General features: G+C 42.5%; 1 protein-coding gene across 1 annotated transcript in view; it reads right to left on the bottom strand.

Moving 5' to 3' along the window:
• Positions 1 to 2751, bottom strand: part of LOC121865421 — an 83827-nt gene extending 81076 nt beyond the window's left edge. The window contains exon 1 of the mRNA XM_042364803.1: positions 2672 to 2751. The gene's annotated coding sequence lies outside the window, so the exon portion shown is untranslated. The remainder of the gene's footprint in view (positions 1 to 2671) is intronic.
• Positions 2752 to 14721: the final 11970 nt, after the last annotated feature.

The following is a 14721-nucleotide window of genomic DNA, read 5'->3' as shown; positions in this document are numbered from 1 at the left end:
GGCTGTAAAAGTTTGTGTTGCGTCTGCTGCTGGTGATGATCCCAATGCTCACCACAGGGCCCTGAGAGTGAAGCAGAGTGAAGGAAGCTTCAGACATTTCCATACTCGAGAAAGTTCCGGGATTGAGAGGAGGTGCAGCTGACCGATAATATGACGCACTAATCCCTGAGTTAACACGTTAGGTCGCGGTAACGTTGTCTTGTTGGCTCAGCTGCGTTACACCATCATAAACATCTCCCCTGGTGTTGACTCCTGCTGTACTGTGTTTATATAGACATTATACGAACACCTGTTAATGTTTAGGCATTACTTTAATTTTGTGTCTATGTACTGTATACATATTGGTGTTGTTGTTGTTGTTGTTGTTGTTGTTGTATATTTAGGACAAGATGAAGTACATGTTTTAAGTGCTAAGAGCCTGGGTATAATTTCTTCCTTAATCTAGATATTATACCTGAAATATAATAAGGTAATATATACTATACTTAATTCCTGAATGATGTATATAAGCTAAATTAAACACCTGGGTAATATTAATTTTAATTTTATTTATATTCCGCCTTAATTAACTCCCTTTGACAGTGACCTATAATTACAAGTTAAATAATACTCATTGTCTCATTAATTCATTATTTTATCGCATTTGGATTAACATGAGAGAAATTGCTAAATTAGAGTGAATTTAAATTTTTGGTTGTGTGCGTGTTCGTCACAACATATCATCACCATTGAGCCTGTGGGAATAATTATTATATCGTTTTACTAGAAATGAATTTTGTTTATACTAACGCATAACTTGAGGCAGTTTACGGAATCCACTGGTTTTTTTTTTTTTTTGTATTTCTATTTTTTATGGGGGGTGGGGGAGGGGGTTGAGGGACTACTTCTGGTGATTGTTGCTCGATCGTCTGGGAGATTTTTTTGTCTTAGATATAAAAACATGAGCGAACAATAGTGAATATTATCGTCTAAACACCTTAATACCTCCCCCTCCCCCAGTACTGAACGAACACAAATAGCGATATAATGTTCCAATAGCATAATATTTCCTTAACGTATAGACACATGGAGTGAACATATGTGGATATTATCGTCTAAATTCTATAATATATCCACCCTGGTATAGACACACGCACGAACATTAATGAAGACTAACGTTCATACTGTAATATATCCCCCCCCCCCACCCCCTCACACATAACACACGGGCAAAATACATTACTAAAATTAATATTTATACAAGTAATTATGTTTGTTTTTCTCTGCATACATAACGTACATACATGTAGATATTATTTTTTTAACTCTGATATATATTTTTTTTACTTTAGGTCATGGCGTGAGACAGGTATACGCAGGTGTCATAAAGGTTCATTATCGTAAATGCGTCATAACTTAATGGGTAATATTGATCTGAGGGCGAAGTATCTGGACTCAAGGTGGTGGTGGTGGTGGTGGTTAAGGGGTTAAACCATCACACTCAATGGATTAGTCACACACACACACACACACACACACACACACACACACACACACACACAACACCATATAGTAATTTGATAACCTTCCTGATGACACGAGCAGGTAAGCTTTTACTATATCAGAATTATTATGAATATACCTGCTTCATCAATCATCATCATCATCATCCTTAACAGAGGGTCACTTTCACCATCATCATTATCAAAGGTCATCTTCATTATTTCCTTCATTACAATCACTACAATCACCATCATCGTTACTATCAACACTATTATTACCATCACTACCTACTACACATTCATCATCATCATCATCATCATCATCATCATCATCAGCAACTCACTGGAGACTTATGTTGACCCCATCTCACCAATGACAACAATATTATCTTTTAATGATTCACCACTACACTACAAAGTCACCTCAGTAATACCCTCCCCCCCCTCCCCCCCTAGGTCACTGAATAACCCTTTTGATTATATAACGGGCGCACCACGATCACCAGGTCAGCACACTCACACACACACGTCACGCGATCACCAGTCTGAGGCGCTGTAATGTGGTGATTGTAACTTTTTCATTTCCAGTTTTTCACCAAGAAAGTTTCACAATATTACCATTTTTTTTATTTGTTATCTATGTATTTAAAGGTTCACCAAGACGCGATGGTCATTGGGAGTGTATAGAACTTTCGTTTGATGTGTGTGTTTTATCACCAGTATCACCACTACACGATCACCGTGGCTCCTTTGTCACCATACACATACGTTAGGACCAGTAGTGACCTTAGGTTGAGTGAGTATAATTTCACCAAGATCACCTTAACAGTTGTAGGATATCCTGTACTATGTAAAGTGTTTTGATTTTCACCACTCTTATCACCATTATCCTCTTCACTTCGCCACTATACACGCACTTTAGGGTCACCAAGGGATTCAGTCACCAGGATCCAGTCACAGGGACACTTACGTAAGACCCTTGGGGCGTGATTGACTTCAAAAAACCACCACAGATGTTGTTAAACCTTCCCTTCGTTACCATACACCACCTCAAGGATCACTGACAGCTTCACCAGGACCCAGCGAGAGGTTGCACCAAGCTTGAACACCCAAGTTAAATGGGATCTTAAGAACATGAATCACTACACTGTCACCATAACAGTTCCTCCTCTTTGTCACCATATACACACTTCCAGCTCGACGTAAGGGGAAGGGTATCAGCAAGAAGTTCACCAGGACACAGCGGGAGGGTTACCAAGCTGGTCACTGCGTCAGGGCATGACTGAGGGAGGGAGGGAGGTGTGGTGGTGGCGTGACGGGGCCGCGGAAGGGAAGCGCCTCGATCGTTACCTTGCATGACCAACACACAACAAAAGATGGGGCGTCTAAACCTGACTGACCCCCTCACCTCCTTCCTCCTCCTACCTTCTTCCCTCCTCCTACTCCTCCTCCTCCCTACCACCACTTCCTCCTCCCTCCCTCCATTCTTTCTCCCTCACCTGGTGCTCCTTACCTCCTTCTCCCTCCCCTTACCTTGTTTCTCACCTGTTTCTTTCCCTCAGGTGAGTCTTCTTGCCCTTCCGTTCCTCACCTGCCTCTCCTCCATGCTCCTCCCCTTCATCACTGCCACCTCTCCCTCCTCTACCTTCCTCGTTTATCTTCTCCCTCCTCAATTTCTCACTCATCTTCCCCTGTACTTCACTCCCTCCCTCCCTCCCTCCCTCCTTCCTTCACATTCCTCTCCTCTTCCTCCCTCACCACGCCACTGACCCCTCTCCCATGCTCCTTTCCTCTCCCCTTTGTTACCCATTCCCCTTTCCTAATTCTCCCCCCCCTCCCCCTCTCTCCCTCTCTCACCCTTCTCCCCCTCAAATTAAGGGAAAGGAAAAAACTGAAAGATGAAAGACAAAAAAAGATTGAGCATCGAGACCTCGACCTCCCCTCTCTCTCACCCCTCTTCCCCTCCCCTCTCTCTCACCCTTCTCCCCCTCTCTCCTCACCCTCTCTCCCCTTTTCTCCTTCTCCCCTCTCTCCCACTCTCTCCTCAGTTTCTCTCTCCACTCACCCCTCTCTCTCCCACACCTCTCCTATCACCCTTTCCTCTCCCACACAACCAAGGAAGGAAGATGATGATAATGGTCGTGATAAATGGAAGGAATAAAGCAGGAGGGTAATAACGGAATAAGGAGGAGGAGGAGGAAAAAGACTTACGAAATTATTGAGGAAGAGGAAAGGGGGGAGGGGGTGTAAGGAGGAGGTTGGGTGGAGGGAGGTCGGGGTGGGAGGGGAAATCAGAAGAACGGAAAGGGAGATCGAAGGGGGAGAGGGGGTAGAGGAATGGAGGAACCGAAAAGGAGGGGGTTAGAGGGAGGAATGGAAGGGAATGGGGAGAGAGAAAGGGGGGTATGGGAAGGTAGTCCTTTCTAACTAAATATTGTAATCTTGTTAGGTTAGGTAATAGGTTAGGTAAGGTAAGGTTAGGTTAGGTAATAGGTTAGGTAAGGTTAGGTTAGGTCATAGGTTAGGTTAGGTTAGGTAAGGTTAGGTTAGGTCATAGGTTAGGTTAGGTTAGGTAATAGATTAGGTTAGGTAAGGTTAGGTTAGGTAATAGGTTAAGTTAAGTTAGGTTAGTTGGAAGAGGAGAACGAAAAGGAGAGGGAGAACAAGGAGAAGAAGAAGAAAGTTCTCCTACACAACAACGTCAGGTTGGTCTCAGGTGTGTGTGCAAAAATACGACAATTATCTCTCGTCTGTCAACCCGCTGTTACCTGGAAGATGTTGCCATACGACGTGCACTATTTACCGAACTATATGCACCGTTGACCCAATAAAGCGAATTAGGCAGATTACAGCTCGTCTAATCTCCTTGTTAGCAAGACTTTTAGCTAATTGTATTCGGTATGGTCTTATTTTGCGTGATAATGGAGAATAGAGTAAATAAATATTCCCGTTGCGATCATCTGTACCAACGTGATTTAAACCCATCTCTTAACATGCAGTCGTGCTTTAGTTAATCTAAGCACATCATTACTCTGCTAATTAAAGGGAACAAAGAGCATCTCACCTGGGATTTCATTTCATCAAGATTTCACACCGAGTCTGCCCGTTATTTGTCCGGTTGTATCGTTAAGTACTGGACTAAGATTTATTGATTAGGGTGAACTGTAATAATAATAATAGTTAAATAGTAAATAAATTCGCATGACGTCATATTCAGTTTTGTGAATAATATCAAGTTTAATTTTACTACCTTTTTTTCACTTACATTTTCGCAGAATTTTTTTTAAACCAAAACAGAAAAAAATAAAGTTTTTCAAATTTACATGAGCATTAACTGTCTTGTTTTTTTGTCCAACTTGTCCAACATATTTTGCCTTTCTTTTTCGCCGAACTTAAACAAATGGATGTCACAACAGGTCGAGGTAAATATGCCTTCAGGTTTAACTTTTTTGAGAAAGATGGTTTAATTTGAAAGTCATCGTCCATTAGTGTGTTGTAACTGTAATATTGAAAGTTGTATACATACAAGTACAGTATACATAAACACGCATATGAGACAAATTCAACTATACATACACACACAGGACACACATAAACCATACGGATACATACATACAATAACATAAAAATCACACACACACACACACACACACACACACACACACACACACACACACACACACACACACACACACAGCACAGTGATGTATTTTAATGTTCACGCAACAGTACAAACACTCGTGTTTTTTTTTATTTTTAGAATAATTTTAATTTGGAAATATTCTGGGATTTTTTCTTGCGTTAAATGTTTATTAATTTTTTGTGGATTTACTGCATTTTATGTTTGTTTGTATATCTTTTAATTGTCAGTATAAATATACCACGTATAAATTGTTGAAAACCAGGAAAGAGCGGACAGACAGACAGAGAAACAGACAGATATCAGGTACTTACAAATACTGAGTTATATGTCTGGAGGAACTGTCTGTACATACTTGTAGTTATGTTAATTTATGTGTTAAATGCCACTACTCGGCTAACCTAACCTAACCTAACGTAAATAAACAGGTGATCCAAAGATTCTTCCAGAGAGCTCACAGAAGATACAGTAAAACACATCAGTACATGAATGACTTAGATCAGGACACTTCAGACGACGGGCACATTCTCTAATGAAAATTCCAGGTATTTTTGAAGCCATTACTATTTTGGGGGTGGGGCGTGGGGGGGGGGTGTACGATGTTTGCTGGAGCTGAATGTTCGAATGTGTGGCAAACATCTGGGCAATTCTGGAGCGTAAGTGCCCTCTCGTGGCCTCCAAGTCAGATCATTTCCCCCCCCCCCCTAATCTAAGTAGAGGCCGCAGGAGGCACAGCAAACACCATATAATTTTACCTCCAGCGGGCGGCATTTACCCTTGATGTTTATGGTCCTGTGTCTGATCTCCTGCTTATTGTTGCCTGGTTATGGTAGTGGTAACAGTCACCCGCCCGAGACAATGGCCACATAACCACCGGACGTTTCATTTTATTTGCAGACAGACAGACAGACAGACAGACAGACAAATATTACCAACAGTACATTAATGGCACAGTACCTTACAAGAGACTACCAAGGTGTGATGAACCATATTATGAATAACTTTTAAGTCTCTGGAAACCTTCATTTACGCGTGTGCTGAAATAATCGGATTACCTGTAGACTAACCAGCCTCCCGAGCTTAATTCACCTTAACATTAATCAATCTTATACAAGCTAATCTAACTTCAACCCAAACTTAATCTAACTCCACCTGCAGGTAGCGTTTGGTTGTTTAATCATCAGGTATTGTCTTCAGGTGATCTGCATTAATTATAAGCCCTGTAACTTTCTAAATAAAACACTAAAATTTCCTAAACCATAAAGAGTTCACCGCAGGGAGCGCCATAATCACACCCCATAAATCTCTAAGGCAGGTTTAACAATAGCCCTAAGGAGAGAGAGAGAGAGAGAGGGTGGGTGGGGGGGGGGGGGTTATGACCCTTTCCTGGTTAAATTTACTCCTCCATCCTCTCACCTGTCCTGGCCTGCCTTACATCGCCACCAACCAGGGCGACACATACAATGACCTTACGCACACACACACACACACACACACCTTGACAATTTCACCCTCACGCAACTCATGTCAAAAGGCTGTAGTGTTGATGCCTGTGGCGTGTGGTGCAGTGGAGGGAGTGGTGGTGAGTGTGTTGTGTGTGTGTGTGTGTGTGTGTGTGTGATTAATCTTACGTGCGTGGAGATCAAATAAATATCCCGATCTTGCACCCTTCATGTGAGTGTTAGTACACACACATACACACACACACACATATATACATTTAAAGCTGTAACAATTATCGTTTTATACTGAACATAATTGGTAAGAACCTATATAGGATTAATTAGTCCCATCCTTTGTTATCAGAGCTGGTGAGGTAATTTAGTAATGGTGGTGGTGACTGGTGGTGTTAAAGCAGTCTCTCATTTTTGTAGCGGGTCCAAGTTCCAAATATCCGGATTTCACCTATTCGAGTATGTTATCCGAACTTTACCCATCCGAGTTTATTATCCGAACTTCACCCATCCAAGTCTAATATCCGGACAGTATTAATGTGGATGTAATTTCTGGTCATTACACATTCAGTTCTAATATCCGGACTCACCCTCCAAGTCTAATATCAGCGTCAAGTCCGGATATTTGACATCAAATAACTAAAATCTGGATATTAGACACCAGATAACTAAAGTCCGGATATTAGACTCAGATAACTAAAGCCTAACAGAAATATCCATGAGTTAAACTAAAGCCTTTCTTCCAAGCGGGTGGTAAAAGTATACTTAACCTATAGTCAAAAACCTTTCACTATTAAGCTACTATAGAAGCGAGTGAGTGCGCCAATGGCTTATTCACCAGACTGTAACTAACTGTACTCCGGGAGGTTTTTCAGGAGTATCGTTAACATCAATCGCAATACAAGTTACAAAACTCATGTATCCGATAAAATGTTCTGACACGACGAATTACAGGTCATTGTATTTGTATAAGAAGTAACGGTTACAGTTTGTTTACTCGGGCGTGACGTGATGTTTGGCCTCAGGTACAGTTGCTACAGTTCTCTCTCTCTCTCTCTCTCTCCTTGTAGTAGTTCATGTTCATACCCAGACTACCAGATTGTTAGATTATTGCCTGAAGGGGTGTGTGTGTGTGTGTCTGTCTGTCTGGCGAGGAGCTGTGATGCGTTATTGGTATACGGGGAAGTGTTTCTGGGCTTTGAAGGGCTCCTGTCTGGGGTTTAAAGCTGGTACAATACTGTTTTCGGGGCCTCTGTGTGTGTGTGTGTGTGTTAGACTCACCATGGCAACTTTATTGCTCGCTCCAGAGGCTCACCAGGGAGGAGGAGGAGACAATATTCCAACACGTCTCACATTTTCTCACTTATATTGACCTGCCAACATGACATTATCTTTACCTCTTGCTCCCATAGATGTTACTAAGAATATATTAACCAAACACATGTAAAAAAAAAGAAAAAAATATTTACATCCATTTCCCTAATATCGTCGACGACTCAGAGGTAAACACTGATGTACTGTACACCCAAAATATAAGCGTTCAGTGACCTTAGCGAGTGTCTTACAGCAGAAGGCGCTGAAGATTATATCGCATTGTCAGATACGTATTTTGAGGAGTCTGTTTGAAGAAATTTGGATTATAACCGCTCTATCTCGGTTGATATTGGATGCAGAGGGTGACTTGTTTACAGGAATTTTTATGACTTGCGATGTGTGAGGAGGGGGTCAGGTATGTGTGGAAGGTTTCGTGTGTGTGTGTGTCAGTATAATTTAACAGTCAGTCAGTATTTCTCCGTGTATTTCATCTGGACACTCTTATATCTATATGACTGTGATGAACATGTCAACATCTACCCTTGTCTGTATTCATGTACGTATTTCCGTGTACACACCACTCTGGAAAGTTGTCACGGGTCGCCACTATATTTACCTCTGCCGGACTCTCTGACTAATTCCAAGAACACCTACAAATGATAGCCAATCAGGTGAAAGCTTTCACGTTAACCTTACCTGAATGTTGACAATTGAGATAAAATGGTTTGATATTTATTTTGACTTTGCAACAGTATTAAAGTTAAAAGTTTTCTGTTAACGGGTTTCTTATGTTTTTCCCCTGATGATTTTAAGATTTGTGTTCTATGTAATATTCCACACACACACACAGAGGTAACCCATTAAAACTACCTGAGGAGTAGTTACCCCTATCAGCACAAGAATAAGCTATTGGAAACTATCTTAAAAGTGTTTAAAGTTTTGTTAAGTCATTATACGTGTAATTGTTCTTACAAGTAAAAATAATGTGCTCATTTTTCCAGTGTTTTTTAATGAGTGGAAAAAATAAAAATGTTAAAAGAAATTGTCAGCTGTGTTAAGACTGGGGAAGAGGAAGAGAGAGGAGGGGGAGGAGGAGGAGGAAGAGAAAGAAGAGGAGGACATAATCAAGAGAAGACCTGGGTAGAGGGTTTCAATTTAACACCTCGCAAGATTGCTTGATGGAGGATTCAGATGTGCAATTAACTGTGTATATGTGTTTGACCGATTGCTTGTGTGTGTGTGTGTGTGTGTGTACGTGTTCAATTGTCTGCCTGTCTGTGTGTGTGTTTGACCGAGTGCTTGTGTGTGTGTGTGTACGTGTTCAATTGTCTGCCTGTCTGTGTGTATGTGTTTGACCGAGTGCTTGTGTGTGTCTGTGTCTGTGTGTGTGTTTGACCGAGTGCTGTGTGTGTGTGTGTGTACGTGTTCAATTGTCTGCCTGTCTGTGTGTATGTGTTTGACCGAGTGCTTGTGTGTGTGTGTGTGTGTGTTTGTTTTATTGTCTACCTGTCTGTGTGTATGTTGCTATCAGTAAACAGCAATTGGTAAAATCAAAAGCTCTCCTGTAAGCTAGACTAATCAACATGTCTCTTTGCGAAATGTAAACAAGTGACTCCTTTTGTGTGTTTGAGCTGAAGCGAATAGGTCAGGTGGTCGTATCCCGGGGATGATGTTTGGCGAAATCAGGCTCAAAAGTTTGTCCGGATGATACGGCAGTGAGTAGGAGTCTTGAAGCGAGAGGTCAAAGAAGGTCTCTCTCTCTCTCTCTCTCTCTCTGCACTGACCTTATAATCTTGACCTTTTGGCTTTTGCGACACGTAATGATCTAGTTTTTTTTTTTGTTATTGTGTTTTTTGTTGACTGTTTTATTTATGTATGTTGAGGATTCTGTTTTGTGAGTTAATTTGTTTATTACTCGTTTATTATTATTATTATTATTATTATTATTATTATTATTATTATTATTATTGTTATTATTATTATTATTATTATTATTATTGAGGTTTGAATGTAAGAACTCCTCCTCCTCCTCCTCCTCCCTCCTCCTCCTCCTCCTCCTCTTGCTCTTCCACCATCTCCTCCTTTCTTTCCTCTCCTCTCTGTCAATTCCTTCTCCTCGTCTTATCGAAGAAAATTTTTGAGATATGTTGAGTCCTCTCAGGTAAAAACATGGTCAGGTGACTCATAGTAACTGGAGGAGAAGCAACGTTCACCTGAGGGAAGACACACACACACACACACACACACACACACACACACACACACACACACACACACACACACACACACACACACGCACACACACACACACGCACACACACACACACACACACACACACACACACACACACACACACACACACACACGCACACACACACATCATCGTTTTTCTCCTCCATGGTAATATTAACGTGTACCCCACCCTCTTTTTTCCCTCCTCCCTGTACCTTCTCCCTACCCCCTTACCCCCCGCCCTTATCCTCCCCCCTTAACCTCCAACCTGATAAGAGGTAACTATCTGGATTCATATATTCCACGTACGTGTACAGAAAATTATTCAAACGACTCTGTTTTGCATAATCAGTCGCCTTGTATTCCGACTACTGCCATACAACATCACACATTATGCTTACCCAGGTGGAAATTCAGCGTGTCGTGTCGTATTGGAGGTGTTCGTGGACAGGCTATTGTTATGGGAGTCGGATTAAGAGCTGCGAACGATTCAGAATCCGGGTTTTTTTTTATGGGTGTGAATCTTATTTTTCCCTCATTTTGTCTTATCCCTATTTCTACCCATTTTAAAGTTTTGTAAAGTAAATTCTCATTATTTCCCTTCCTTTTTAAACCTTCCTACCTTGAAATTTTCCTCTCTCTCTCTCTCTCTCTCTCTCTCTCTCTCCTTTTCCCCTCACGTTTATAAATTTATCCCTTTGAATCCTCTCCTACTCTCCTCCTCTCACTTTCCCTCAGCTAGAGAAACATATGAAAACGCTTCTAAATAGCTCGCTTAAAGCTAAGATAACACACACACTGTATGTAACCCAGGATTGTGTCGACTTTCCACTGTGATAACAATAGTATATACTGTAACTACATTTGTTCCCTTAACCCCCTCCCCCATGAGCGTCTATTGTGAATATTACCACCTGAAGCAGTGGGGAGGTGCGGATGAGGTAGGCTTGAGCACACACAGGTTGACGGGGATATATATATTTTTTTTTATACCATGTTGTAGGCAGAGATATACTTCAGTTACAGAGGAAAGATATTATTTAGTGGGAGAAAAATACTCGTTGTGTTGTATTCTTGCTATGTGGTGGAGGAAGAAAAGGCATGGGATGCTGGTTCGTATTTCAGTAGAGAATCATTGACTGCGGTATTGAGATTATCTGAAGAGTGAGGTAGGACATTTGAGCGATGGATAGGAGGGGAAATGGAGGCTGAAACTGTGAGCCATATCATTGATTATTTTTAGATTGAATCGTGTCAGGGAGGTAGGGCGAGTTAGGCCTAATGTACACTCTCGATCTCTTAAGTGAGTGTGTGAGTGTGTATGTGTGTGTGTGTGTGTGTGTGTGTGTGTGTGTGTGTGTGTGTGTGTGTGTGTGTGTGTGTGAGCAACAGTCCAGGCGAGGTCGAGTAAAGCTTTCATAAAGGTTATTAGTTTAAGGAGGAACAGGAGCCAAATTTGGAATACATATTAAACCCAATACTGAGAGCCGCGTGTTTCTTGACTCTTGGGGAACGTCTTGGAGAGCTACCTGACTCGCTGATGGTGAGAGAGAGGGTGTGTTTGTGTTGTGGTCAGTTCAACAACACTGAGATAGGGAGAAGGAATTATAGGAGAATTGTTATAGTTGAAGTGCTGGCTGATTTCTCTTTCAGGTGGCGAGAATGTGTGAATGTTTGCGTGTTGGAAGCAGGAAGTGGTTACGAGGTTAACTTTTATTAGGGTGTGACAGGTGTGTGGACAACCGGCAGGGCTGGTAACAGTAAACAAGGAGGCGGGGCTCTGAGGAGGATATCGTAGTTTAGGGAAATTAATAATAAAAACACCACGAAAATATACTTACCAACTCGAGATAAGCAGAAATTAACCTCAGTGTTTTATGTAAGTATATTCACCCGCTAATCTGGCCTTCCCCTCAGCACGATAAATCTTTCTCAGCAAGAGTTTTTTCATTAACGGTTAAGAAAATATGAAAACATAACAAGTTTGTAAACACGGTGCTACCAAATGCGTCTTACGAATTTCTGTTCTATACTTTTATCATGAGACAGTAAAAAAAATATCTTTGATGATTAAATATTTCGACGTTATATACACGTTCCCTATCACAGAGTTGCCGGAGGTCTTACACTTTATATCGTGGTGAATTATGGGAAGAGGTAAAGATAAGTGTTATTTCATGGGGACGTAACGCCACCAGGTCTTCCATCAGGTCAAAATAGAGAGAAGAAAGTGCTCCCTCCCTGTCCCTCGTACCTCCCCTCTCTCCTCTCCCTCTGCTCCCTCGGTTATCTCTCTCTCTCTCCCAAGTAATCCTCCCTCCACTCCCCTCCTCTCCCTTGAGTAATCCTCCCTCCACTCCCCTCCTCTCCCTTGAGTAATCCTCCCTCCGCTCCCACCCCTCCCTCTAGTACTCCATCGCCCGACCTCTTCCCTCCTAACTTCCCTCATACACAGTCTCCCTGACCTCCACCCCTTCCTTCCTTCCTTCATTCCTTCCTTCCTTCCTTCCTTCCTTTCCATTATCCATTATCCCTCCTTTCTTTCTTTCCCTCCTAGCCCCACCCTTTCCTTCCTTCCCTCCTAGCCCTCTCCCCACCCCTCCCACCCCCTCACCCCTATCCCTTCCTTCCCTCCCATAATATATCTGACCAGATCTATTAAGCTTCTTATCGTCTCTTGTTTTCTCGGTTTACAAAAAATGACTTGTGATAAATGACGATAGTTCAGTCCTTTGAGGTCGTTTCCCTATTATTTGAGAGGAGGAGGAAGAAGTAATAGGGGAAGTAGGAAGTGGAGGAGGAATGATAAAAAGAGGAAGGAAGGAAGGAAGGAAGGAGGAGAAGTAATATGAAGAGTAGGAAGAAGAAGAGGAGGAATGACAGAAAGAGGGAGGGAGGAAGGAAGGAGAAGTGATAGGAAGAGTATGAGGAAGAAGAGGAGGAGTGACAGAAAGTTCTCCCTCAGTACCAACCACTCAAGGATACTAGTCAAAATATAACCGGTTGTCGTGGTCAGATATACATGTACACGGTACCACTCTCCCTCATGTGTTCCCCACCACACACACTGTTACATCACTAAATTACATTACCATAATAATACATGTAACGAGCCTGCGTACGACAATTAATATGAATGGTTGTGTCTGTATTTGTGGTGTGTGTGTGTGTGTGTGTGTGTGTGTGTGTGTGTGTGTGTGTGTGTGTGTGTGTGTTTATGAAGTTATACAGTAAGTGAAGAATGCAACACAGACCTTTCTCGGGGCAGTAGGATGATCTCCATTGACCCAATAGGTGTGAATAGGTGAAAGGTCAGGGTAGAGAAAAAGCCGAGTTATATTATGTAACAAGGTCACTGCTCCTTCACCCCGCGGTCTCTCTGTTAAGTGCGCTCGTGTTATTATACAGGCTGCTGCAGGTAACGGTATACACCAGACTATAAATTTGCGTGGTGAACGATTTTAAGACAACAACGAAAGTATATAAGGCAGTGTGTATTATTATTATTATTATTATTATTATTATTATTTAGATATCCTGTATGTAAGTGCATATACGCGTGAATGTGAAATTGGGTCGGACAGATTGATACACGGTTTTCTACGCTTTCCGTACACGAGGAGGGAGCAGGGCCGGTACTGCTCTCGACCCGATTTACTTCTCCAAGTTGTAAACTGAGGTGCTTATTTACAGCTGGGTGAACCGAGATCGCTCTAGAATCGAACCACTGAACCCCGGAACAGAAGGCGAGCGCTGTATTCACTCGACATGCTAAAGGCGGAAATTAATTGAGAGAGAGAGAGAGAGAGAGAGAGAGAGAGAGAGAGAGAGAGAGAGAGAGAGAGAGCGAGAGAGAGAGAGGATGTCAGACAAGACTTATGACGAGCGGACAGCAAAGAGACTGAATGTTAAGGCTCGGTCATACATGCCAAATATCGACGTGAAATCTTTTTTTTTAAATCTTCAAAGGCAGGACAACACAACATCTCGTTTACAGTCGTTTCGGAGACTGAGGGATTACAGGTCATTTCTGCCAGCACACGTCACAAGCGAAGTGTCAGTGTGTATTGGTCGACTCAGAATAACTTGTTTTTGTTTTAAATTTATATGACACGCCATACTCCGAACAACAACCATCCACCCCCTCCGTCACACCACACACCGAGCAACAACCATCCACCCCCTCCGTCACACCACACACCGACGACAACAACCAACCATCCACCCTCCGTCACACCACACACCGAACAAACAACCATCCAATCTCCGTCACACCACACACCGAACAACAACCATCCACCCTCCGTCACACCACACACCGAACGACAACCATCCACCCCTCCGTCACACCACACACCGAACGACAACCATCCACCCCCTCCGTCACACCACACACCGAACAACAACCATTCACCCTCCGTCACACCCACACACCGAGCAACAACCATCCACCCCTCCGTCACACCACACACACCGAACAACAACCATCCACCCTCCGTCACACCACACCGAGCAACAACCATCCACCCTCCGTCACACCACACACCGAGCAACAACCATCCACCCCCTCCGTCACACCACACACACTGAGCAACAACC

Source organism: Homarus americanus, unplaced genomic scaffold (genome assembly GCF_018991925.1).
Source record: "Homarus americanus isolate GMGI-L3 unplaced genomic scaffold, GMGI_Hamer_2.0 scaffold25483, whole genome shotgun sequence".
Lineage (NCBI taxonomy): Eukaryota > Metazoa > Arthropoda > Malacostraca > Decapoda > Nephropidae > Homarus > Homarus americanus.
This window is presented reverse-complemented; position numbering and strand designations above follow the sequence as displayed.